General features: G+C 41.4%; 1 protein-coding gene across 8 annotated transcripts in view; it reads left to right on the top strand.

Moving 5' to 3' along the window:
• The window catches only part of Fife (regulating synaptic membrane exocytosis protein fife), a 125,871-nt gene that overhangs the window by 9,502 nt on the left and 88,861 nt on the right, over nucleotides 1–27,508 (top strand). The window lies entirely within an intron of this gene.

Here is a 27,508-nt window from a genome sequence, read left to right as displayed (position 1 = left end):
TTTCATTTGGACGAGATATTCAACTATTCAGCTTAAAGCATCCGGCGTTGCCCGGGCTTTAAAATTAACTGGCACCCTCATTAATTATTACGCAATGCTTAATTACATATACTTCGTTACGTAACGCTTACTTACATAATATTGCACTGAACTTAAATCATTACAAAGTGTCAAGGGGATGAACTTGGGGGGATGGGGTGGGGTGTCTAGGTTTCATAGTAGCCTATATTTTCCGCAGGGTCGTAGAGAGTATGCAAAATTTGGTCCAGACTGGTCAAAGGCTTTAGAAGTTAATAGGAAACATACAAATAGACATTCTATTTTATATGTATACAGTCGGCCACAAAAGCCTACATACTACACTCTACAAATCGTGATATTTCAGAAAATATAAAATTTTCGATAACAGTACGTCTGCTGGTAATCGGTTGTGAATATTTTGAGAAAATTGCATTATTTAATAATCTCACTGATAAGAAAACCCTATTACAAAATTTATACACATTAAAGTTTATAGAATTTGTTTAAATATATATACAACCAGCATAAAAGTCTGTATACTCTCTATATATCTGTGGTGTTTAAAGAAACACAAAAGTTTCAAAAACAGTGAGGATATTAAATTGTTTAATAATTAAGGTTACAAATATTTTGAGAAGATATTAATATTATGTACCTACACCTTAATTTATATTATATAATAATATAATATATAGTACAATCTCACAAAATACATGTGTACCTACTATCTAAAATATTGTATTTTCTGTACATGCACACTGTGCACATCTGTACTTTCTAAATTTTCATTGTAACTTCCCACAGTGTGTGTAAACTTTTGTGACTGGCTGTACATGTATAGTTCCTTACCTCCCCAAACATCGTTGTCACCTTCCCCATCCTTTTCTTTCGTTCCACAAAAACCTTGGCCCATCGCGTTCCGTTGCTGCTCAAAATCTCCAACTGAGTGAAGCAGTTAATTAACAACTTGTAGCAGGAGCATCTGCATCTTCATAACGCTTGAAATCGTTCGGAGGACCGGAACGAAAAGCAATATAACGTAACGCCCTGGCGAACCCGCGGTGCAAATCGTCGCTGCTCCCTGGTATCGTGATCGATTGTCAACGACGGGAACAATTTCGCCCGGTGATTACTTGATCGGAAACGCTGCTCGAGGATCTCTCCCGTTTGCCTCGCACGCGAAGGATACGGCGATCGATGAAAGAACGCGCTTGCGTTTCCTATTTCCCCGTAATATGGACGCGAACATGATGATCGGTTGACCCAGTTTTCGGGGCTCAAGCACGCCAGCCTCGCCTCTGAAATGAAGCTGCAAACAGGAAGGAAGAGGACGACCGCCGAGCTAACGAACAAAACAAATACCTTGGGAGCTGAGTTTCAGTTACAGACGAATGCCCAGCGCGTGATCCTTTCCGAACCATCTTTCCCCCCGAAACGTTACCTCGTAACGTGGAAGGAACCGCGTCCTTAGGAGAATTGTGCACTCGGAACGGTCAGGAAGAGAAGGAGGAGCTGCCTCAAGATCCTCGACGGTTCCGTTTTGCTCGTGGAAAGTTTTGTGTGCGCTAAGGGGACAGTCGAAATTCTCGAAAGAGTTCCTCCAGACTGCGAAAGTTCCGCTTGTTTGATGCTGTAGGAACTTCGGTAAATGGGTCTGCTTTGCTTACATGCGTTACAGTGGTGTTTCATAGAGTTTTCGATGAAGGGACAATAAATGTCACGAATGGTCATTCCAGAAAATTTGGGGAATTTTTTTTAAACCAAATATAGCTTTTTTGATGAACATGGAAATGAATGTGGAAGTTAGAATTTGTTAATGATTTGGCAGCTTTAGTTTTATTTTTTTAAAAGCATTCGTGTAAAAGTTATGCTAATTTGATATTCAATAGGCATCATTTTGTGTGGAGACATCAGGTTACACATTTTCTAACAAGCAGGGGAGTGCGGGTATCCGAAATTACGGAACCCGAGTTGCGATTCGGTACCCGAGACCCGAAAACTTTTAAGTTGTGATTTTGTAGTGTGATCAGACGCAAGAATTTTTAAGCAAGAAAATGGATGTAATTTAATGCCACTCGTTAACAGACAGTTACAGTTGCCTAAACTATTCCCTGTAACACAATAAAACATAATTACACGGTTCAGTTAAAGAAACTTAAAAAAGTAGCTTTTATTTTTCATTATAAAAAAATGTGTCCCCCAAAAGCTTCATTATTTGGCGTCACCACTAATACTTCGAATGCGTAGAATATTGTCTAGTATACACACACCTAAATATGTATTAAGTTGGTGCATATGGAGTTGCCGTTTCGCGTAGGGAAGTTTGAATGAAAATATTCTTCGCTTCTTAACTATTCTATTTATTTCATTCTATTGAACTCCTGTGACATTTCTCAGGTCGCAAGCCAGCGTTAGCGATTGTTATTGCACCCACTTTTACGCTACCCGCGATCGGCAATCTCATATCCACCAACCCAATATCGTCACAGTTTCCAAGGAAACGACGACGAAAATTGACGTAGAATAAAAATCACCGTGGACGCCGAGTCACGAACAGAAAAGGGAGCACGAGGGAAACGTTCACGTTAGAAATTTACTTAGCATCTGTGCACGGGCATCGAGTGGTCGTGCAGATAAAGTAACAGGTCCCCCAGAGGAGTAACAAGTACCATTTTATTAGAAGTCTACGTGTGCATCAGTAAATCTTTTTTACTATGACTGGCTGCCTCTTACATTCTTCTCGCGACCATCGTGGAAACGCGTTTCCACGCTGGCTTGAGAGCTAATATTTATGCGCTTTTTTCCGATCATAAATCGCGAGAGGCGAAGGGCGCGGGTGCTTTACTCAGTTAGATCGACGGAAAAGTAGAAAGCTCTCGTTGGTATCAAAGGAGCCAGTATGCGTTTTCGCGTGCACCCTTCGTCAGATATCTTTCCCCTTAACGTTCCTACGGCGAAACTTTGCCCGCATCGATATGTTGCGGCGAATAAAATCCTGGGGTGGTTTTATGTCCCTTCCTTCTCCTTTATTGGAACAAATTTATTAGCATCGCTCCTGTTGCGCTATCAACCGCTTTACCACGTAGGTATTGATTGCTACTGGAGTTTCTCAGATATTACTTTCTATGTTACTCCATGCTTGAACCGCAGTGAATGATCTCCATGCACGGATTTTTCCTACTCTTTGCGGTAAATGAATTATTAAATCTTTTCTTTTTATTGCACTTTTGGCAGTTCGTATATTTCAGGCACTAGTGGGCAGGGGGTAGGTAGATGATTGAATGGAAGTTATTACTACGCATCTGATGCTCAGAGTTCTTTATAAAGGACATTAATAAATATTAGGATATTTTGTATTTCATTTAGCTAGGTGTTCTACTCCTAGTAAATCGTTCTACATATCCAACTTCGTATTATGAATTCGAGCCAGCTGATAGATGATTTTTAAAGCACTCGTTATGAATATAATATTTCATTTGCTCACTTTATAAGAAATATAGCGATTCCAGGATCAAAAAGGTCTATGGCGCGTGCCTTGATTGTAAAGTAGCGACTATTTTTTTAATTAAATTGTGCACTTCACGAACGCGAAAGGGCATGGGACCAGATGTGCCCTTTGCTGCAATGGAAGTGATCCTTCTTCTAAGTTCTTTTGATATTCCTTCAATTTCGTGTATATTGTAAGGCGCAACAAGTCTTAAAGATCGTGGAAAGTTACATTCACGGAAAGCATTCATCGAGTCTGTAACTTAATCCATTTCGTTCGACTATCAGTTACGTGCACTCGACTGGGGGTCTTATTATAATCGTGAGAGTATCGTAACATGGTAATTTAATGTTGACGCAAGTCGTTACGCAATCAAGCCTGCTCTCCGCGTTGATTGTTTGTCAATGTGTACTATTGTTACCTACGACTTGCGTCGGGTAACCAACAAGCAGAATATTACTTGCGTTACGCAATGTCAGACACAGACTGTTACCTTCCAGTACAGTGTTCGATAACAACGCGTGCAACTCTGCTGTGTCGTCGGTAATGACAGACAGCAAATCGTCCGGCTTCGATTTCCCGCGAAAGCGTGGAAGCGAATGGTGAAAAGTGTGTGGAAAATATCTCCTGCGATGCGTATCGTGTGATATCGATCGCGACACGGTTAGAAATGTGCAATGTGCATTTCAAAAACAGGGGTTCGAATCCCGAATCCCACTTTCACTAATCCCGCGCAGCATTAATGAAATTTGTCACGATTCGGATGTGCAAATAGTAAATAGTATATGCTCATGATATAAGTATTTAATGAAATAGTGTTTTCAAATAGTATCTATTTGATTCAAGCGTTAAATGAAATAGTATTTTTAAACAGTATTTGCTTATGGTGATATATCAGTTTTTAATGTTATGTCTCAAACTTTTCAAATTTTCCCCAGCCCTGCATCATCAAAATTGCACATACCTAAGCGAATTCAATCGAAAGTGGAATTAGCTCCTCCTGTACAGCGAGATTTGTAGAAGCATTTACAGTGGTTATAACTGGGAAACTAGATCAGATAAGCTAGACATTTACGCGAGCATGTTTTAATTATTCTTGCACGGTGAATTTAGCCTTGGTACTCAGGTGACACCTCGTGAAACACTTTTGGATGTCTAAGTAGATCGTTAAGGAATCGCTTCGCGTCATCCCCTTTAAGCTTCTCGCGTGCATGCGTACAAGCAACTTATTCTACCTTCGGAGCACATGTATCTAACACAGGAACGTTCGAATACTTTCGTCACTCACTGCGTTTCAGCGAGTAGCTTCCACGTTTTCAGTAACATGTAATACTTTCCACGTGCATAACAATACTAAACTTCACAAACTTCATCTCTCAAATCAGATGCCGCCTATTTTCTCTGTTAGGCACGAAGTAAGCCACAGAAGCTTGCAAATTAGGTCAGATTCGTTTGCCAAAGCGAGTAATCGACCCGAATGTCCATTGTCTGTCATGTTCGCGCATCGAATAAATGTTTATATATCCGCCTACGGGTTTCAGCAGTATCAGCATTCCCTGCGAATGAATCTTTCGCTTTCAATAATTTAAATGAAATTTAAACCGCGAGAACCATTCTAAGAAGTCGAACATATTATTTCCTTTATAACGCCACATTCAATAATAACGCGAATTCCATTGAATTGAATCTGAAGCAGATCATCACTCCAAGAAGCTAAATCCGCCCACCCTTCTCCTATATCACCCCCAAAAACGTCCGAAACAATTGAATCTTTCCACCAATACCTTGAACCATCGCTCTTAATTACCAGCTCATCTGCTGCATCATAAACGTGCAATCTATTCAGTCCAGTCATCGACAAGATCGCACGAGGCAATAAAAATAGCGGAATAGTTTGCGACAGGTTTCACAGTTCCGTTTATGGCGTACATATACAGGGTGAGGCACCTACCTACACGACTCGAAATTACTCGTAAATTACTTGCCGTATAATCTTCGTATCTCGATAAAACTGCACCCCTCCACGGTACCAAGCAACTTTACTTTCAAGCGTTTTTTATGCAGCAAGTAATTTACGAGTAACTTGATGTCGTCAAGCTAGATGCCTCACCCTGTACACGTACGAGTCCCCGTCGACGAGGAGGGAAGGCACTTTCGAACACCTGTAGCTAAATCGATCGATGAAGCCTTGAACGCGGCGCCCCGTGCTCTGCCCAAGAACGCTTGTCGTCGGGGAGGGAAAAAACCTTACATTCCAAACAGATTAAACTCCCAGGTGGCAGATTGGTCGGCTCGGGGCGCGTCCCGTCGCTCTTAGTTTTTCGCCAGCGAAGACGGCCAGAGCGGATAAGGTTTCGGACACCTGTAGCTATATCGATCGGTCGAGGTCGGTCGACAGCCCTCGACCTCGAAACCACCCCTTTGCTGCTGGCACTCGAGGAGGGGAGGATAAATTCAATCCTCTTTCCCTCCTGCTCGCCCACATCGACAGCCAGCAACCCCTCCGTCTTTTCCGCCCCGTACGCCGAGGAAATTTAATGTTTCCTCGATCAACCGTATCGCGCATTAGTCGCGCGACGCCAACCAACGCGCTCGCCTTTCGATTTAAATCGATGGAAGGATTTTCTGGGAATGGACGGATGAACCTGTTACAAGGTTACGTGTTTCTGCCATTTTCGCGGGGGATGAAACTCTGCTTAATTCGAGAGTAAGTAACTTTGAGCAGAAGTGGCAAAAAGGGATGATGTGATTCTAATAGAGAAGTGCACCCTTTTTGGTACCTATTAGTGATTTTGTGCTGCACTTTGGGGGAAGTGAATTATTGAAGTTGGAGGATAATCGAATGTTCAGCTAGTCTTGTTTGTAAATTCTTTAGATTTGTGGGGGAGATGATGTAGATAATATATAGTGTGTTTCGTAGCAGGTGGTGTGACTAAAGAGGTGGCGGGATTGCATGGAAGGATAAGTAGAATATATAGAATAAAAGTTTCTGGGAATATCGATTTGGAAAACTCGACTGGTACGCGCGTACTTAACTAACAAGGGGAGGACACCATGTGGTTTACACCGATTTTAATGAGCCTTGGCACGCTGGATCTATGTCGAAAATAAGTAAATAGGTGTCCGAGCGTTTCAGCCAATAGGCCTTAATATTAGAGATATTTACATGTAAATTATTAAAAATTTCATAGTGGCCGTGGGGTTTTAGTGGGTAAAATCCCATCGCGCTTGTTTCGTAACATTTCTGTGAAGTACCTAATCGTAGTTTTGTATTATATAGGTAATTTGCTCAAATTTGTAATTATATAACATCATTTCACGGGGGTGTAATTAATCCGAGGCAAAATGTCTGTGAAGTATTATAAACTATTGTTAAATGAAGATGAAGTAGTGAATATTAAATATGTGCATGGTATTTCTATAATAATTCATTAATGTTTAATTAAAGACAGAGGAATGTTTAATACAGAGAGAAGCTTTTTCTAGAAAACTGAATTTCCGTTTAACATTCCACCAATAACATAGTGATAAATACCTTATATCCAGAAACATATACATGTTAAGAAATTGTCATTTCATTGTGTAATGGAGAATATTATGAAACACGATACGAAGCTTCACAAATAACGGCCGCGGGAACGTTCACTCTAATGCAATTTCCTAACAGATTTCCTCCCGGGAGCTTGAAAATTTCTATATAGATAACCTTGCTCTACTTCTGCGGTCCATATTTTCAACAAATTTATTCTTATGCCAGGCGATGCATCAAACGAATGTGATGTAACTGAGCCGGGCACCGTGATTTACCTTTAATTCAGTTTTCCTTTAAAGTGGAAATTGCGTGAATTAACAATCCCTGACAAATTCTCAGAAAAACGTGGCTTGGCGAATACACAGCTGTGGCCCATTTTTAAATTCTCCCTAATTGAAAACCTCCCGCCACCATTAAATTAATAGAACTACATTCTTAGTAACTGGAACGCTCGCACGATAAACAACCACATTCTCAAGCAGGTTGCTATATCCGAGTTTTCCTTCTCGCGACCAAGCCACTGAAAAATGTGTTTACCACTAGTCTTACACTAATAAAGAAAAACACTATCAAATGTGGAAAGAATCACGTAAGATAAACAATGTCAATTAAGACTCCGCTATGAAATTCTTATGTAAGGTGGTCCCCTGAATTCAAAAAACGACAAGAGACGAAATCCTAAGGATAGGTATGTACGTTTTTGAGATATCGCCCGATGCAAAAATAGGGAAAAAGTTGAAAAAATGCACTCCCGCTCTATCGCCCATAACTTCCTCATTTGTGCATGGATTTTGCCCAGGTTGAGCTTGTTTCCTTCGTAAAGGTGCGCACTCTACGTAAAAAATAAGAGACTGGACGTCACGTGATAATTTCTATGTATTCCAGGCTATGTAGTGAATTTTCGATTTCAATTTCGGCTCCAGAACATTACATTTTTCTTCAGTTTCGCTGGATTCCGTCTAAACTATTGGTCCGATTGGAAAATAATGTAGGAAAGAATTGTATGCAATTTAATTACCGGTAATTTAGGAGTCATCGCGATCAAATTGGTCAACCCTGACGCGAGATATGGCCAAAAATGTCGGGTCGTCTTCTTAACAAATAACCAAAATGTTCATCAGGCGATATCTCAAAAACGTATTCTGAGGATTTTTTCTCATGGCGATTTTTGAGTTTAGGGGACCACCTTACATAAGAATTTCAGAGTGGAGTCTCGATCAATAAATAATTTTTTGGACTTTGTAAACTAGTGATATCATCGGAAAAATATCACAGAGATTACTAGACCGATTTGAATAAAATTTCGCAAGAATATTCTCAAGATAATAATCGAAAAATCGCCCCGACAAGTACTAGATTATAATCTCAAGAATATTCATGCAAAATTTCATTCAAATCAGTCCACTAATCTCTGAGATATTTCCGGTACCGATAATGCTGTAACTATGAAGCTGCTATGCCACCACTTCTTAAGATATCAAATTTCTTTCCGAAGAGAATACAGCTTGATTCATGCACAACGAGGTGTACATCTTGATTTTTAAATTTGACGTTTCTTTGTATGAAAAGAATTGATAAAAATGCCGCTATTTTCCGACCTGCCAAGGGTATGTAACCCCTGAAATCCCAAAGTGATCCCGCGACAAGTAAACGTTTCTCCGAATGCAATATCCATATTAACCGCAGCGGGACTGGAATAAATGCTCCATGACGGCAGGAACACGGGAGCACGTAGGCAGGTTGGCTTACAAATAACCGCGCACGGTAAGCCCGTCAAGAAGCAAAATGACTTTTCTGGCCAGCTCGGGGGCGATCGACTACGAAAACGCGGTCTGATTATGCATACAGGAAACTTCGAGGCCCCCGCCCCGGGCGGGTGCTGCGCTTGAATAACCGATAAGTTTCCGCGGATACACGCGCGACGCGTTGCCGGCGATACCCGCTCGGATAAATCGCGGGCGGATCGATCGCGCGAAAAAACTGTCGCCGCGTCTAATTCGTCTCCGCTTCCCGCGCTCTATCGACCGCGCGATAAAGCGGGGAGGCAGAGTGCAAAAGTATTGTTTGTAAACGCGAGCTACAGGCCCGCCGCGTCCGTTTCCCGCAGATGCTATCTGTGCGGGCGTGCAACGTCGCCGCGGGTCACGCGACAACGTTCCGGACAGCGACAAAAGGGACACCCTTCGCGACCCTGTAACTTTTCAATGAGTTAAGCAAACGAGGTGGCGGGCTCGCGCGAGTCACTCATGCCTGGCCGTCAAGCACGTGAATTCACGAGCCACGGGGCTTATCTGACACCAATCGGGCCTTCAACCCCGCCCGCTCGCCCTCCTGCGATCGTACCAAACATTTTTATGACTGCCTTATCGTGGCCAGACTCCCTTCTCTCCGGTCACCTATTCCGGCTGGCTTTATCTGATCCCCGTGTCCCTGGCTGCCCTTCGATTTCTGATACCCTTGTCGCGGGCCTCCCATTCCCGCGGCCAGGACAACACTTTATTCGATTGCGATTGCTCCGGTAACGGAGCGCCCTGTCAGCGCCCTTTAACGGCCTCCTTAATTCTTTAGCGTGTCCATTGATCCCCCAGGATTGCCCGTTTACGCGCGCGAGGACTCGGGACTCGTTGTGTCGCGCTACCAGTGCCTCCCGAGCGATTCCGAATCCATCGGCGTGCAATCTTGGCGTGACGCGCGACGCGATTGCATTATTGATGGCGCAGGTTGGTGGCTCAGAGGTGAATTGTGAGACATTTATTTTTAAGCCGATCGACGGCCCCCCTCCGCGGGTGCGAGCCTCGAAAGGTTAAGGAGCGGAGCGAGAGCGTAGCGGGGAATCGGCAATCTTAGTTTCGTATTAAAAGCAGTCGTGTTATCCGCGTGAAAGTTTCATCTCTCGCTGCGTAATTGGTGGGCATTATTTATACCGCACTTGTGCTGCTAATAAGCAGGAAGAGCCTGTACGTACCAGTGTTTTCAATTACACTACACATCTCACAAATCTGCTCGTAAGCGACTACGGATCTGGATGGTTGAACGTATTTCGGGAAAGACAAGTGCTTCCTTGCTCCTCGCCACAGGAATGACGCAAACAAATTTGTTACTGTCCTGATAACGGGACTGATCTCGTTGCCAATTTAAAGGGTGAAATATTACCGAACGTGGGCGCAATCGCAAAGAACACGCTGCTAAATTTCGTCGAATTGAATTTGTTTTCCCACCGCGTGTGAATGGAGAGGCTTCCTCGGGAGGGAAACGGCGAGCCTAGTTGTGATTCTGTTCGTGGAAGGCTCAGGGGATCCTTTCCCCGAAATACCGAAAAACAAGCAGCATCGCGAGCGTAACACTCCTTCCGCATACGAAGAGGGAAGTTTCACCGCGAAACGAGGGCGATGTTGCCAGACAAAAATTGCTCGAATCTACACTGCTTTATCTTCTTTTGTATGTCTTCTTACTCGCCGATTGAAACATTGTCCAACTTTAATTCACAAACACCGTGCATTCGCGTGTATTTTGATTTTTTTAGTTGTAGAGAGTTCTTCAGTTGTTTGTCCCAAGTTTGAGTTCAATTATTTCGCCGAGACATTAAATGTTTCGCTATTTTGTAGTGGTAGCCTTGTTCTGTTTAATCTCGTGAGTAACGTTGTACGAATACCTACGTATCTTCATGCTTTCAAATGACAACTGGCAGAATGCATGTTCAACGCTGTCGTCCACACGAGTTCCAATAAGAAACAAATGCGTTGGGAGCTTTCGAGCTTCGCAGTAGTTGGATTGTTCTTTAATAACTGTGAAATGGAGAATTATCTGGAAAATTTCAAAATGCAGGAAGCAGTGGTTAGACAACCATTAACTTTGACGGCGAGGTGGTGCTTTCTAGAAAGTGGTGCTTGACGATTGGCGGAATGTAAAAATTACTCGAACTACAGGAACAGATTTTGTGCTTTTAACGCGTTAACACGTTAAAAGCAGGAACATGAAAAATGTACATGGCTTATCAAGCGAACGAATTAACTGCTAAAAATGATTCGATTAAGTTAGTATTAATAGTTAAATATCCATTAAAGTATTGCTGAATCGGAGGGGGGGGTCCTGAATTTGTTAGTTAATTTAAGTTCGCTAAGCTGTTAAAATTTTTCCTGAAAAAGAACGAAAAAGGGAATGTTCTAATAAAATGAAGTACATTACAGAACACAGAGGTTCGAGGCTCACCTAAAACTTAAGGCTCCCAAGTAGTGATCAATAATGGCTGAAGGCGATTAATAAAAGGAAAAAAAGGAACACGTTCTCAGGCAGGTAGCTTTATCATTTGCTTTTAGGAAATAAAAGTCAATGCGAACTTTGAATGTATATTTATAGCATTATGAGAAACGATCACAGTATTATGCTTAAAAAACATTATTTATATAAATATTTCCATGGCTACGAATGTAATAGTTTCTTATAAATCAGGTAGAGCAGCTACAATCGTTTATCAACTCCTTCGAGCAATTGTGCTTCGCCTCCAGTCGCCCATTATTGATTTGTACTACTGGGCTGAACGCTCCGTTATTGACTCACATCACTAGATTCATATTTCAAGCCTGAAAGTGCGTAATCTCCTGAATTTTTTTAAAAGGAATCCACATGATATAGTAAAGTGAAACTTCGTGTACTGATTAACGAACTTATGAAGATGTAATATGAATTTATTGATCCAACCTGCAGCAATAATGCATCAGTTATTAATACATATAGACTCTTTACGTTTTACTTCTGGTTAAGCGCGGGGGTCTCGCGAAAGCTGACCCTTCTCGAATTGAAAGGGACGCGTCACTTCCGCGTCGGGGGAACGAGATCACGCAGCGCGGGGGAAGTTCCCGGATTTATTCCATCATTCATTTTTCAACGTCGCCCGCAGATGTGCAGCATGGGGCCCGAGATCGTAGTGTTATTTCCAATGAGAAGGAGAGGGCCCTGTCCTCGTGCTGGCCAACCGATAAAACAGTCCTGGAAATATTTATTTGCTTCGCGCAGAAATTTAGGTACTACCTACAATTTTCAGAACAATGTGATCGATAAAATGATTCCTATCCGACTTGGTTTGCTAAAGCAGCAAGCTACACATTCCTGAAATAACATTTTTCTAGTACCGATAATTTGAGGGGTACAAGTCATAACGTGGTTATTCGAGCGGCGCAATAAATATTTCCCAGTACTGTACGTATCGCCAAATGATATCAGGGCTGGCAACGCAGTTAATTGGAAGCTGTATTGTTAGTCGGGAGCGGATAAATTGAGCGTAACGAAACTAATAGATTATCGCCCTGGTCTTTTTGTCCAGGAAAAACGGCGGAAAAGCGGGCGCGCGCTGGAAGCCCCGCAGCGCGACATCGCTTGACAAATTTCTCGGGACACCGCGCACCGGGAACAAACGAGGGTTACAAATAGAATGTACATAAATTTTGCCGCGGAATCGAGCGGCACACAGCACTCTCCTCGACGCGGGAAGCTGGGGGTATTAAGCGAGATTGTAATCGCGTTGCTGTTAATTCCCAGAAAACTCGGCAAACGAATCTTTGTTGTTTCCTATGCTGTCGCTGGCTGGGTCTCGCTCTGGCAATGACATTTGTTCGGGAAAAATTGTGGGAATAATGGAATTGCGATGTTTCAGTAAGATCCTAACTGGCAAATGTCTCCGTAATTTCTGAACCTCGTGTCGATGGATATACAGGGTGTTAAGAATGGAGAGTTTCACGGTTTACAGTCCTCGCCGAGAGGAGAAATAAATGCTTAAGCAACATGGGTTCTAAAATCAACCCTTAAGGGGGTACTCTAAGTAGTGTAACTGCCCCTTTTTCAACGCCATCTTTGAGAATTTATTTAATAAAAACTGTAAGGTTATACTATCTGGCGTTTTGCCTGCATATTAAGGTATGTTTGAAGTAATACTCAGAATTTTTTTTAACTTTTTCATCGCACATATACTTACATAGATACAGTCGGTGGCGCAAGATTTTTCAAAAAAATTATTTTCTGTTCTAGTCCATCAAAATGGTAAAACTACGGTTCATTTTCTTTATTATGTTTGTCGCTACGGTTGGAACCACAGAGGCCCTCTAGCAATGCAAATTTGCGGAATGACAGGAGTTTGAAGAAAATGTTAGATTTTTGCTGATAAATTTAGCTGTTTTCGTTTTGTAGAATTAATTTTATACAATACAGAGACTCGTCCGTGGTTCCAACGATAGCGACAAACATAATAAAGGAAATAAATCTTAGTTAATCCATTTTGGATGACTAGAACAGTTCCCACACTAACGCCCGTCGGAAAAGAATTTTTTTGAAGAAGTTTTTGCCACCGACTATATCTATGTAGATGTGCAATAAATTAGATAAAAAAATTCTGAGTATTACTTCAATCACACCTTAATATGCAGGCAAAGCACCAGATAGTATAAACTTAGTATAGTTTTTGTTAATTAAATTCCCGAAGATGGCGTTGAAAAACTGGCAGTTACAGTAGAGTACCCCCTTAAGCTCTTGTTTCTTTTTTAACACCCTGTATATCCTCAGCTTTGATCTCAAACGTGGTTACGAAAGAGAACTGACAATAAGTACCTACAATTCGCGAGTAAAATCTTCGAAGTTTGAATCCCTGAAGATGTTCCTGATGCTGCTCATGTACGAAGGAATAAGTGTAAAAGGATTTCTTTGTTCTACATTTTCCACGTTACCTTTCGCCTAGCTGCAAATTAACTTTCTAAGGTACTCTGCTCCCTGGAGCCTTCGACTAAAAGCACGAGAATATTTTCATGACCCTCTGAGTCACCTCTGAGTTACACCAGGGCTGTGCTTGGTGTTACAGCGGAAGAAACTGTGGAAACGGGAAGGACTTCCGAGAGTTCCACTGGGCAAATTCAGCCACAGTGATGCGGGACTACAATGTCTTTCCAAATGTACTTTGGTAAGGCAGTAGCGCTTCGCTGTGCGTTCAAAGCGGGTTTCCGTGAACCAAAGGAAACCAGGGAGGGTCGTGTAACGGCTAGAGTCGTTGCCGAGCAACGTGGAACGCGCGCAGTCGGCATTGCTTGGCAGCTCGAATTCCGGTGATAATTCATTTAAATTTTATTCGACCTTCTAACGTTTCATTGTCCACGATTCTTGTTATTCATCCGTTCGCGTTCCCACGCATCGCCGTTCCCACGCGCTGGCCTCTATCCAACTACTTTCAGCTCGCAAGCGGAGCTTACAATGCGCCCAGAAATGAAACCGAATGCTGCAATTGTAGCGGGGGTGATTGATTAACATGACCGCGGTTGGAGCTGCCTCTATTTCTGCAGCCGATTTCATCAAAGGCACGTTTAATGTGTGCCTATTAAGGCTTTTAAACGTTGCTAGGCTGACCAGATCAAATGAATCGCTTTCATCGTGAAATCCTCGCGTTGTTGGCTTCTGTGAAATTACGTACGATCTGGTGTACAGGGTAGTTAATAGGGGTCTGTGAGGAGCGCGAGTGGTTTTTTAGGAATTTATAGAGAACTCTAGCTGATGTACCTACTCGCTCTCGCTCGGGCGATTTTATGGTACGAATGAAAGTTTGTATATGTATGAAGGTAGATGCTTTGTTGCTTTTTTGTTTGTTTTTAGTGTTTTCCTGTGCTTTAAGCAGGATGGGGTGGGTGTTTCAAGCTTATTTTTGCTTATATTGCCCAACGAACTATATATAGTCCAATTTTTTTGTTCCCTCCTCTCTCCTTCGGGTCCCAGCAGCAGCAGCGCACCGGGAGAAAGGTGGTCACCCATCTTTCCCCAGTACAGCGCCCCGCGATGTTTAACTTCGGTGATCTAACGAGAACCGGTGTTTTCCATCGCGGCTACGGCCGCTGGTGAGGTAGATTGTAATATGAGGTATTGAGAACAGGAACGGACTAACCCACAGTTCTTGGGAAATTGAGTTAAAGGGGTAGTCTAGTGTAACTGCCCGTTCTTCAACAATATCTTCGGAAATTTATTTAACAACTGTACGTTTATACTGTCTGTACGTTAATCTTGGCGGAAAGATTTCTCTTTCAATTTTTGAACGAGCTACGGATTTATAATAGTAAGAGAATTCTCACTATTCCAGTGAGAACATTTTTACATTTTTTTTCTCAAAAAGTAGACTCATTAAAATTCAGCGAGGCACGGCTTAATGGTTTCTTCGAATAAAGGCTTTAATCTAGTTTTTGTTGCTTCCTCTGTCGAGAGGCGCATTTATTTCGCATTTCTCCACTGCTATCAGATGGATCTCTTTAAAGACTATTCAAAATGGATACTCGCTAGTGTATTGATTAGACGGTTTAACTGCGTATGGAGTAAAAAAAATTCTATTTTCTGGTGCTTCGGGGACAGGGCTGAAAGAGAACGGTTATACACCACTTAGGATAGTGACTAGCTTTGGTGGTGAACAGTATACGAGATAAAATTTTTCCATTTGCTTTGACATCAATCCCGTTTAGTTTTCTGTCAAAAAAATCCAAATCCATCCCTCTTTTATCGCCTGCAGTATTATTTTGAAATCCTCACCCTTTTTCACGGGTTTCAATTTTCAAATAAGACAAAGAGCCTGGGAAACGTATATCGTTAATATTGATTGCCTTGCCTAACAATTGACCGATATAAAATATACGACTGTAGCAATTGCTTGTACAATAATTCTAGTATAAAAATTTTGTTTACCATAGCGTATTATTAGCGTATTAAGAAATATTGGAAAATGCATAAAAATATGACTACTATAAGTGTCATTCTTCATTTATTATAAAAGCGATGGAAACATCGACAGTTCTCCTTACCGAAATATACTTTACATTCCAAATGTTCTTACTATTCATGGAGATGCCATTTGATCGCTCATCCGAGCTTCAAGTGAATTACCTTTATACACAAGTTTAAATGCGCAATTGAAAGGAAAAGCAGAAACTAAATGAGTCTAAAGCTGTGGCCTCGAACCCACGCTGTATTAGTTTCTCAAAAGCGCCATAGCTGCACAGCCGCTACTGAACAAATAAACCACCGACGACGGGAATATCGCGTACGTGACGGAATATAGAAAATGTCCATCAGCGAATCGCGACAATCCCACCCAGAAAAATAATGGGGGGGCTACAGAAATTGTTCGTGATAAAGACACATTTCAGCGTGCGCATTTAACGAACCTCTCGTAATTTCCCTATAGATCTGGCACTAATTCCCCGGGCAGTTCCTCGCCAAGGAGAGATCGGCCTCGCGTCATCGATTTCTGCCGCGCGGAATTTCGCTTTCTCGCAGACAGGGGCTGATAAACTGGAGCGTTACGTGTGGGAATCGATGCTCCTCGTCCCTCGACCAATATTTCTCTGTAAACACCGTCTTTTCGCGCGTAGGAGGTCCACGAGTCGAGGGGTGCTCGTGGTACGTCGAGTGCGTTAATTAAAATGGAAACGTAATTACGGATCTCGACGGGAATAGCGTGGTAAGTTGCGAGCGTTGTTCAGGCTCGCGGTTCCGTCGAGGGTTTCTCCGGCGGTGCGCGGCCCGAAGAGCCGATAGTATGTACACGATGTATCGTGGGAGGAGCTCGTGATCCATCGGACGTGTCCAGCGGGGGAGAAAAACGCGTCGGGACGTTGGAAATCTTGGCGACAGTGAGCGGAGGGCGGAGGGAGCCGGATGTCGGCGTAGACAAAGGCTCGTAACGGATGTAAGCTTACAACGTTTTTCTGGTAAAGCTCGCGGGGTCAGGCTGGAAGAGGGGCGACGGGGAAACTTCACTACACGCACCAGGCTTCGCCCTACCGATCAATAGCTACAGGTGGCAGCCATTTCCTAGCCAACGGCTGCTTCCACCCGCCCGCCCTCGCTCTCTCTGTTTCCCTGTAACTGTATCATTTGCCCCTTACCTGTTATCCTCGCGAGCCTTTCCCTTTTCCCTGGCGCTTTCTCCGTGGCCATTAGACTCTGACGCGTCCGGGCGTAGCTGAGTTTCGTAGGCGGTTTTCAGGACGTAAAGACAATTTATGTTTTAAATTATCGCGGACCTCGGGTCTTCCTCTCTCCAGCCCCATAAAGGACGCGGAGAGCTCTCGCGGGGGTTATTTAGAGAGCCTCGATTAAATCTTGGGGTTTCTAATTGGAAGAAGTCGGGGGTAGGTGTCGAAACGTTTTGATATTTTTTCAGAGTTGATACGATTTCTTAACTTCGTCGGTTGCTCTCTGCGATTCTGGTTCGGTTGAATGTTGGTGAAGGGGTTTGATATAAAAGGGTACGATATAATACGGTAGAAGATACTTCTGTTTACTGTCTAGCAGGGAGGAAAGAAATTTTTAGTCTACTTGAGAATTTCCATTGAAGGTGAAGGCAGAAGTTTGATAGAACTTTTAAGCATTCTGTGGTGGGATATATCTATTTTGGTTTCAATGGACGGTGATGTTGTAGCCGATGGAACGTTGTAAACCTACCTACTTTGCGGTACGGAATTATAAATAGAGATTCATTGTACAGGATTCCAGATTATGCGGATGAATCCTGTGTATTTTTGGATGAATCTACGTTTGAGATACGTCAGCGACGTGCATGACGTAATCACGATGGATTTAATTAAAATGGACTGGGCAAAGGGCTCGTATTATTTGCGTGGCACAAAGCACGTGCATATTTAATGCGACACTATTTGTTAAAATAATTTATATGTATTTAAATAACTGCATTTTATAGGGACGAACGATAATTTTATGAAAATCATTAAAGTTATTTGTGCCCTGTTAATTTGTAAAGGTATCTGTGTCATTCCACGTCAAATCGATAAACTTGTCTATTACTTCCTAGGGATTTGGGTGAAATTGAAATATGACGTAGTGCGCGTGAAATTAGGAAAGATTTAAGTCATCGCTTTACTGGTTTCGAATTTGTTGAAAAAATACAGGTCGTCACAGTTTCCAAATTCTCTCTATTTTCGCGATAATAGGCTCTATGAATATATTTTTATTTCCGAAATTATCAACCGTCCGCAGTTCGAGCTTCATTTGTTACAGTAAAAAGGACTAGCCTGTTTGAATAAAATGTTGCTTTTAATTCAAAGAGTCAACGTTTCGTTTCATTTATAAAATATGCTACTGCATTTCATTTTCCACACATAAAATCCTCCAATAGGTCCGGAAGTCGTACTTTATATTCATTTCACAGCCGCGAATAGTCAACAATATCGAAAAGGTCATCATGTTCCGTTGCCGAATCGATGCCCGTGCAAACATCTGCCCCTTTGTTTTTTCTAATTTAGTGCGCACCTAGAACTCCAGTTTCCACGTTGCTGTACGATCGCAACCAATTCCTAGCTTTTTTTAACAAACAAAAATCCAATATTTGATACGGTGGCTAGCGTTGTTGAGCTGGGGTCAAAAGAAAGAGAGAAAAAAAAACCGAAATTAACAACGAAAACCTATACCTTGTCGATGACACCGCGGCCTTTGTGTACAACTGCTACCACACTTGCAGCACCAAGTTCCTGCTTGCCACAAAGAGGCCAACGGAGTTCTTCCACTAACGTTATTACCCGAACACGTCGAAATGAGCATGCGTGTTGCGAGTTATCGACAACATTGTTAGCGGCACCGGTAACCCAAAATTGCAGTGGGCGGAATTGAAAATGTATTGATAATCGATTCTGTAGCTTACGCCGGTAATTTATTCCTGAAAATTTAATTCTTGGTGCATACGATTTGGCAAGAACTTAAGGGGTGATTCTACTTTGAACCGCCCAAAAATTAAGCTATTTTTAAAAATATTTTTCTCAGTAAATATAACATATAATGAAATAAATCTTTTTGTTATTTATTAAGCTACTCTTATATTAAACAAAAAAAAATTAAAAAGAATTTTTGCAATTTGTTTCCATTATTTTTTTATAGTGTCAATATGGCACCTAAAAAGGAGAGGTACCGGCGCCATTTTCTTACTGTTCAACAAAAACTGTTAATTGAGCTAGGAGTTATAGCGACACTCGTACAGATTAAGAATCTTTTGGAATTGTTTGCTTCGGATAATCCTGAACCGAGAAATCACCTACGCCGTGAACATACCTCTCCTTTTTAGGTGCCATATTGACACTATAAAAAAACAATTAAAACAAATTGCAAAAATTTAAAAAATTTTTTTTTTGAATAATATAAGAGTAGCTTAATGAATACCAAAAAGATTTATTTCATTATATGTTGCATTTACTGAGAAAAATATTTAAATATAGCTTAACTTATCGGCGGTTCAAAGTAGAATGACCCCTTAACAACCTCCCCGTACAGGCAACTAATGTCACTCATTAGATTCTGTACATTACTTTGTTCGTTAAATTTCACAACGAATGCATGGTCTGTGTTCGGTGACGCGGTACACAAATTAAAATCCCCAGTCGAATATATTCACTTAATATTTTTCAACTGTTAACGTATCAACATCCTATTCCATCGCTAAATCTACTAATTTTGTAAGCTGAAATTTCTGTCGTTTCTGGAACGATTGGATTTTCCATTTGGAACGTCGTCGGTCTTGTTGTTCCGCAGAGTTTTGAAATGAATTACACAACGGAGTTACCGTTTGTTTTCAGTTTTCCATAACATGTGTAATTATAATGGTTGTACTAGTAAGAGGTTTACGATTTTGCATAAAAACATGTGTAATTTGATTCAATAAGATAATCTATGACAATAATAATTTGTAACGATGTTTCATTTCAATTTAACGTTGGTGAATCCTTATCGAAAGGGTACTATTAAATCATTTAATTCTTGATTCCACGAATTGAAGATTAATTATAGGATCTCGGCCTATTTTTAACACATTCACGCGGAGTGTAACGTGGAAAGAGGATTATTTAAAATAGACTAGCGTGCTAGAGAGCAACAAAGCTCCACGGGAAAGGCGTGTCTTGTGCTAGATCGCATCGAAATGGATTGAAAAACGGGTGCAACGCTTACACGAAGATTAACGTGTTAACCGAAAATCCAGGGACATAAATCCTTTTCGCAGTTCTCGTTTTATTTTGTGCATCCCATCAGCGTACACTTTCATCGGCTGGTTGTTCTAAAAATGGCCCATCTTTTACCTTCCCTTTTAGAAGTTTTTATTGTAAACAGTATAGAATGCATGTGGAATCAATTGAAATACTTTAACACGTCCTTTTTTGATTTTACAGACCTTTGTATAATTCAATACGTTATGACAGGACAATTAGGACCTTTCATATACATATTTAAATGTTGTACAATATTTTGTGACGCTTCCTGATTGTGACCGACTTTTAAAATTGAAATAAGGATGTTCTTCGAATTCTGAAAGGCTTGAATGTAATATGAAAATATACTTACATTTTAAAAGAGTCAGATAGAAAAAATTAAAAAAAAGTAAAATACTATAGTTCACATTGAATTTGTGAAATATAAACACTATAAATCACTTGTCTAATTGCTTCATTTTTCAAGCTATCCATTTGTCACATTTACGATGCCAAAAATATTGGGAAAGGTAATTTAAAAAAATTAATAAAGTACATCGATTTTCGAAACACGCATATTTCCTGAAAAATAGAAGACTGTACCAAATTCCTTTTCCTGCGGACACATTCTCATCGAGAAGTTTCCTTTCTCATTTACGACCTATCTACCCTGCAAATTTTACTTGTTACACTCTCGACTCGTAACTCGAGTACGAGGAAAATCATTCCTCGTTGCTTGATGCAGGCAAATTGAATTCTTAACGCCCTTTCTAAGGGTTGTTCTCGTGCTCAGGTGTCGCGTAGTAGCTGGAGAGTTCCGGCGACACATTTCACGACGGCGCGATCGCAATCTCGATTTGTTTCCACGCGAATTTCCTGCTACCTGGGCCCATTTCACGGCGCACAGAAGAGACATCAAGTTCGGGGTACTGTTGCTCTCGAGATCGGGTTTATCTCGGGCTTGTGCTTGATTACGACATGAAACGAACACGGATCGGTTGGCGGGTTTTAATCGAGTCGATCCATTGGTCGCGGGGCACAAAAGCCTTCCAGCAGAGGACGAGAGGCAAGGGAAGCTTTGATGGCCTCGTAATACGACCAGAATCCCGAGAATTACCATTTCAAGTGTTTCAGCCACTAAACTTCACTTCGAGTGTTTAAATATTTCCGACTGGCCCCGCTCGCAATGAACATCACCCAACTGTTACACGTCGATTTTAATAAGACCCGGCACACAGGTAGACAGAGCAGGTACCCAAAAATATTAGCCACACATTTCTTTTTAGCGGCGGAAATTTATTTTCAGTTTTGCCTACGCCATATTATTCCTTATAAAAAACCATGCAACATTCTTCTTTATCATTTCTTTTTTCTATTACCAGTCGCTTTCAAGTTATTCGACTAAATAGTTTTCCAACTCCAACTTTAAATGGTAATTTTCACCCCTCAGATATGAATTTCCGCTGCTAAAAAAAAACATGTGCGTGTAATACTTTTAGGTACTCCACCTGTGCGTCGAGTATCATTAAAATTGCCGTGTAACAGTTGAGTGATGTTCCTTGTCAGACGTGTGCTACCAGGCAGACCATTAAATTCATTTCAACGAAAGAGGAACATCTACACCTAACGGCGGTACTTTTACGTCCGATTTTATCCGATTAATCGTTCTCGGTGCCTATTACCATGATCTCACGAATCGATGGGGACACGGCATGCATTATTCATTTCAATTACCGACAGTTTTCTCGCTGTTTAATATTAATGACATTTTTTTCCATATTCCTTCCTCGGAGTCCTCGGCGCACGGCGGAGTCCACCGGGTTATATAGGTCAATGTCATATTTATTCTCATGATTAATGTTACTTTATCGAGCTTCCCTTATTAGAGTCTGTAATTGAGTTCCAGGAGAGCGAATGCTTATTAAAACTGATCATGACCTACTGCGTAAGCCTCTTGCATCATTACTGAAGGTCGGAGAAAAAGGTCGATGCATCTCTACTTCTTATAAGATGTGAAATTAATTTACAGAATCTCTGCTAGATTCTCAGCTACGAAGATGTCTTCAATTTTAATACTGCTGTGACGCACCGTGAGCCCTCGAGGTTTTTAGGCTATCAGATGTAGAACAATGCTTGTTTTAAACTGTGTGTGTTCTTAAAGAGGAATCCAGCCCCCAGCTCAGTTTTTAGAAAATTTCACCTGAAGGTGGAAAATTTGATTTCGACCTCAAATTCCCCACGAATCAGGATTGATCTGCACTTCACCACCAATCACTGGGATTGAAATAATATTCCTTTCTTAAGCGTTTTCGTTAGAGAAACCAAGTATCCGCGAATGGAGCGTCGCTCTCGCCTCTACCCTTGAATTAAAGTTCAAGCCGCGGAAGGGAGTGAAAATCGTCTGCGCCCGTTTACCTAGGAAGCTACAGTGTTAGCAGCCGTTGGGTGGCCTGGTATCTAGGAATTTTTACAGGGCCGTAAAGCGATCGTTTCCTCTTATGAGAAGCCATTTATGTCACCGGGGTTAACTGGCGTTCAAAGGAGAGATTAAATGACTCGAGGGTAATCTTGACAAAAGCAATTTCCCTGGCTCGCCGTGCGAGTGTGGTACTTGGATGGAACCCTTTCCCTCCGCAAGCACTGTCTTCGCCGAGTCGTTACGCGACTCATAACCCCGACATATTGATTAAACCGCATATATCGCCGACCATTTCCTTCCCTCGGTTAAATAGAGCGGCCGACGGGTCACTAGAACGAGTCCTTTCCACCGAATATTTCCGGCGGAATACCCCGCGCGTCTGTGTACGTGCACTCGTGTGCCCGCTGGCCGAATATTCGCCAGCAAGGATCTAAATTTACTTTAGTCTGTTATTCTCGGCTTCCCGATCGGCGCAGGGCAGATGTGAGAAGTGACCCCGCATATACTCGTCCCTTCCCCGATACATTGTCGTGCATTCCGAGGTCTCGTCGAATTTCATTTTAAAGCTTGACACGCGATATTCCAATAATGGGGTTCACGTTTCGATGAAGGAGAAGGTCAACGATTCTTCATCGTACGGCACTTCCTATTTCCTGCCGCCGTGCTTTTAGAGATCGCGTTGATAATTCCTCGAGAGAAGTCGTGCGGGGCTTGTCTTTAGTTGAAATCGCATTGTTATCGCTGTCTGGAATTCTGCTTTGCGTTTGAGCGTTTCATGGGAATGGTGAGATTTAATGGTAGAGAGGTTTTTGGCTTTCGTTGAATGGAATGTATGATTTAGAGGATTGGACATTTTTATCAAAGTCATCTGATTTATCTGCTGCGGCGGAATTTCGGAGTTGTAGAGATTAGTGTAGAAGTGTGGCCCGGAGATTTGAATGTTCGCAGTTTTACAAGGTAAAAAGGGAGACCTAATTTTTTTTATGGAGAAATAACGTTAGGGAAATGTAATCTCGGGTACTGTTGGGCGTTCTATTTGTCGTGGCTCACCACGAAGCACCGACAAAAGAAAGAAGACTGTCCTCCGTGTAGCATCGCGTTGGACGGCCGCAACAAGTAGTAACAGTTGCTGCTTGGTCAGCCGCCAAGTAGTTTGAAAGTATCAACTAGACAGCGAAGTGATTCCAGATGTCTGGTTATACAGATCAAACTACGGATGCTTTTGGACGAAATCAATTACCTATACAACGTAACTGCCCCATAGTGTACAGATAACAGTCAATGGAAATTATAAGAAAATTTCAAATTCGAGCAGTAACAAAGATACAGGAACTTAATAAGAAAAATCTACACAACTTGCACTTTATAATTTAACATCGCACTACTGCTAATTACAGAACACTCCTTACAAAAGAATCGTTGAGGATACGGTTCCCGTTCATGCAATTGCCACTGGCTTTTACGTGCACGACCTTTTGAATTCGTAATAAAAAATCTCTTAAGGGCTGGATTCTACTGGCGCGATAAAAGAGGATAGCAAAACTATTTCGGTATTCTACAATCCCTTTGATGTAACCGGAGTACATCTCGTACCTCGAACAAAATGGAAAAGATTTGTCTTCTTTTTACGGACAGCGTAATACCAGTGTACGAACTGGAGCTAGATGCACAGTACGTCGATCTTCCAACGGCAATTTATCACGATTGGTCCCGACAAACATCAATTGACAGCAGTTACAACCCTCCTGTTTCTACATTCAAAAATGTGCATGGTTATTTTATACTTGTCTTATCGAACTGTCACGTTTCCTTCCTTTTTCTAGTCCAGGTACGTTTTAAGTGACATTTGCTGTTTTTTAACCTACAGTTATCCTTATCACATAAAGTACTGAAAATCGACGAAATATTAGTGCGATACTTTTATTGAAGGAAAGCAGGCAACTTTAAAGATTCAGATTTCTGCGAAAGAAACACGTTACCCTCTAAATTATTCTCTGTAAATAATACCGAATAAGGTAATTGTTCGTTTTTAGAACCTGGGCTATCTTTCGGAATAAATGAAATTGTAGCTAACCGATCGATTTTCTACGGTATTAATTTGTACTTGAAGAATTGATGCTGAACGCTTTTGGTCCCTGCGCAATTTTATTTTATCGTGACACGATCTTTGATACTTTCTAGTATCGTAACGTCAGGTATATAAAGTTCCACCCATACGTACACCCTGATAACCCCAGGATAAGTAGATTCACCCCGCGATAGGGAGACATTGGTTCAAGGGGTGAGAAATGTCACGTAGGAGGAAGGAAACTTTTTTTATCAAGGCTGAGGGACTGCCACTACCGCGGGCAGTAATATTAAGCACCAGAAGACGCGCGAAGTGCACAGGCTTTGAGGAGATTCACTTCGGTTAATCTGGCTTAATCGTTCTGATATGAAAACTCATTACTTCTCCCTTACGATTTATCGAAGTGACTTCCACGGCATACGTAACGGTTTAATTTCAGGGAGATCGACAGTATCTCGTACAATTTGACGTTTTCACATTGGAGTTATTACAAAGTGCGGGGATCGTTTGAAGAATGAAGAAAGTTAATCAAAGAAAGTCATATAGATATTCAGGTATATTAACGTATTTAGTTTGACTCTGTTTTTAAATTGCAGGCATTTTTGTGTTGTACGAAACATTTATCTTTTGAGCAAGCTATGTGGGCGGCCATCTTGTTACTCTAGATGATCGCTACTTGCTACTTGCTACTTTAGTTGATTCTAATAGCATCGTTCCGATTATCCGTGAATTTAAACATATTTTTCGGGGTGCAAATTATTTCACAGTTGGAGAATTTCGTGGGAAATATCAGACGGCGGGCCACAGGAGAAACAATATTTCAAATACTATCTTCAATTCCAAATTCTAAATAATTCCAATAAATTAGAATAAAACCGGTTTTTTCAAAAGTCGGTTTTTGTATAATCCATAATGTATATAATAATATAAAATAACATATCAATAATTTATATTCCAAAAAATATTAAAAACAAACAAAATTCAGAATGGTTCATAAACAAAGGCAGAATCAATTCCTTTTGGCAACGAAAATGTATGGTCCCACATTTGTTATTCCATACATATGTACATACATGCCAAGCAATGATTGAAAATTCTTTAGCGATTGATGCGTTTCCATTATGTTCCACTAGTTTATCTGTTTAGTGCTCGCGTTTCACTTAAACTGGAGTTCCATATAACAATTTCATCCACGTAATACGAATAACTTACAAAGTCTGTCTGGCTAACCCGAAAGAGCTAAGAGTACGATACCCAGAAACGAGATTTGTTCGCAAAGTTATTAACTCGGGTCGAATAAAACTATTCGAGTGGCTGTATGTTGAGAACCCACGTGTAACGATTAGGGGGTGGTCGAACACTTCGGTATAATTTCGAGAACGTAATCGGCGCATTCGATACTCTCGCTCGGGCGATTTTATCTCGGAGGGTGAAGGAATGGGCTCCGAGCTAGTCGTATAGTTTCGAGCGTATCGACGAAGAGGTCCCGGCTCGTCGCCTTTGTAACATCTGCACCGCCCACGAATTCTTGCGGTAATTTATTCAGTCTCTCGCCTGCAAAGCCATATTTCCCGAGTATTCGTCAGAATATTCGATGGATCCTTTGGAGGAGGTCTGGGGTTCAGAGCGAGGGCGAGGGCTTAGAATTTTCCCCCTCGGCGTGGTTGTTCTCTTGCCGGGGAAACTTTCCGCCATATCGATAGAAATTTCGATGGCAGGGCGACGAGCCACGGACAGAATACTTTGCCACTGATATCGAGCGAAATAAAACTTTCCGGCCGAAATTTGCGTGAAGATTCCAAGGGGTACATAGACTTGAGCCACTATACTCTTCTTATAGCCCCGGTGAAAGTATTCTGCTTTCCTTCTTTGTATTTACTCCCTTTCTCTATCACTTTAGCCGAACGCGACAGGAATAAGTCAATGTTAATAATAATTAATAATAATAATTCATGGAAATTACTGAAAATATTCTGTACAGGGTGAAAGTAAATACGTGGAAGCTTGAAATAAATACAGGGTTCGTTGGGAAGCGTAATTAAACACCGGGCATTCCGTTTTAAGCTTGCAGCATGAAAAGGAGGGAATGGAAAAAGCTGAAGACAAGGCTCGGCGTCTTCTCGACGAAGAAAGATGCCGAATAAGGGTGGAAATGGAGGCGTTGTGGAATTCCAAGCATGACGCGCATAATGGTCTAGCACATATTAGTTTATCTCGTAATGATCCCAACGTAGGAGCTCGCGATCCTTGGTAATTCCTACCTTCGATGCTGCGTGCTCCGAGGAATTCGGCCTCGGTGTCCTCGAGAAAGAAGCGGGGCATCCCTCGAAATTAATTGTAGAGGTCAATAAGAGCGTCACCGATTGCTGCCAGATAGCAGCAATGTGCAGCGATAGGAAATAGCACGCCTCGCCGTTTTGGTTGGGTTAATAGGAGAAAACTTAACTAAACTTTAACTTAATAATAAGGTTTTTTAAAAATAATTTACTAAATGATAAACTATATGCTTCAGAATATTCTCATTGCAGAATGTAAAACAAACTGAGAGTGGAATGCAGAATGTAATATTAATAGTGGGAGAAGGTTGTTGCTACCTTACTCTATTATAACTTCATACATTGATAGGTTATTATAATTTAAAGAATAAAGGGAGGTGATTTTTCTTGCATTTATTAAAACTTGATTAACTGGTTTCAGTCTGGAAGTTAAAAGACTTTACTTTGTTATGAACGGTAACGTAGGGAATGAAGGCGGATAATATTTAGAACGCATTAAAATTTGATTAAAAATTAATTAATTACAAAGTTACGTAACATCGTGCTGGAATTTTACTGGAATAGGTAACCTTATGTTGCAAAGTTTTAATAAATATTTTTCACAGCCAGTATAACATCCTTTGACTCTGGGCTTCCAAAGCTGCTGAACTTTGATCCCTCCTTCACTCCGATTTCCAATATCGTTATCCTCTAACTCGGTCATAAATTACATTCTTTCCCCA

This window comes from Andrena cerasifolii, chromosome 5 (genome assembly GCF_050908995.1).
Source record: "Andrena cerasifolii isolate SP2316 chromosome 5, iyAndCera1_principal, whole genome shotgun sequence".
NCBI classification, from domain to species: Eukaryota; Metazoa; Arthropoda; class Insecta; order Hymenoptera; family Andrenidae; genus Andrena; species Andrena cerasifolii.
Note: the sequence above shows the minus strand (reverse complement) of the source record. Positions and strands in the feature narration are given on the sequence as shown.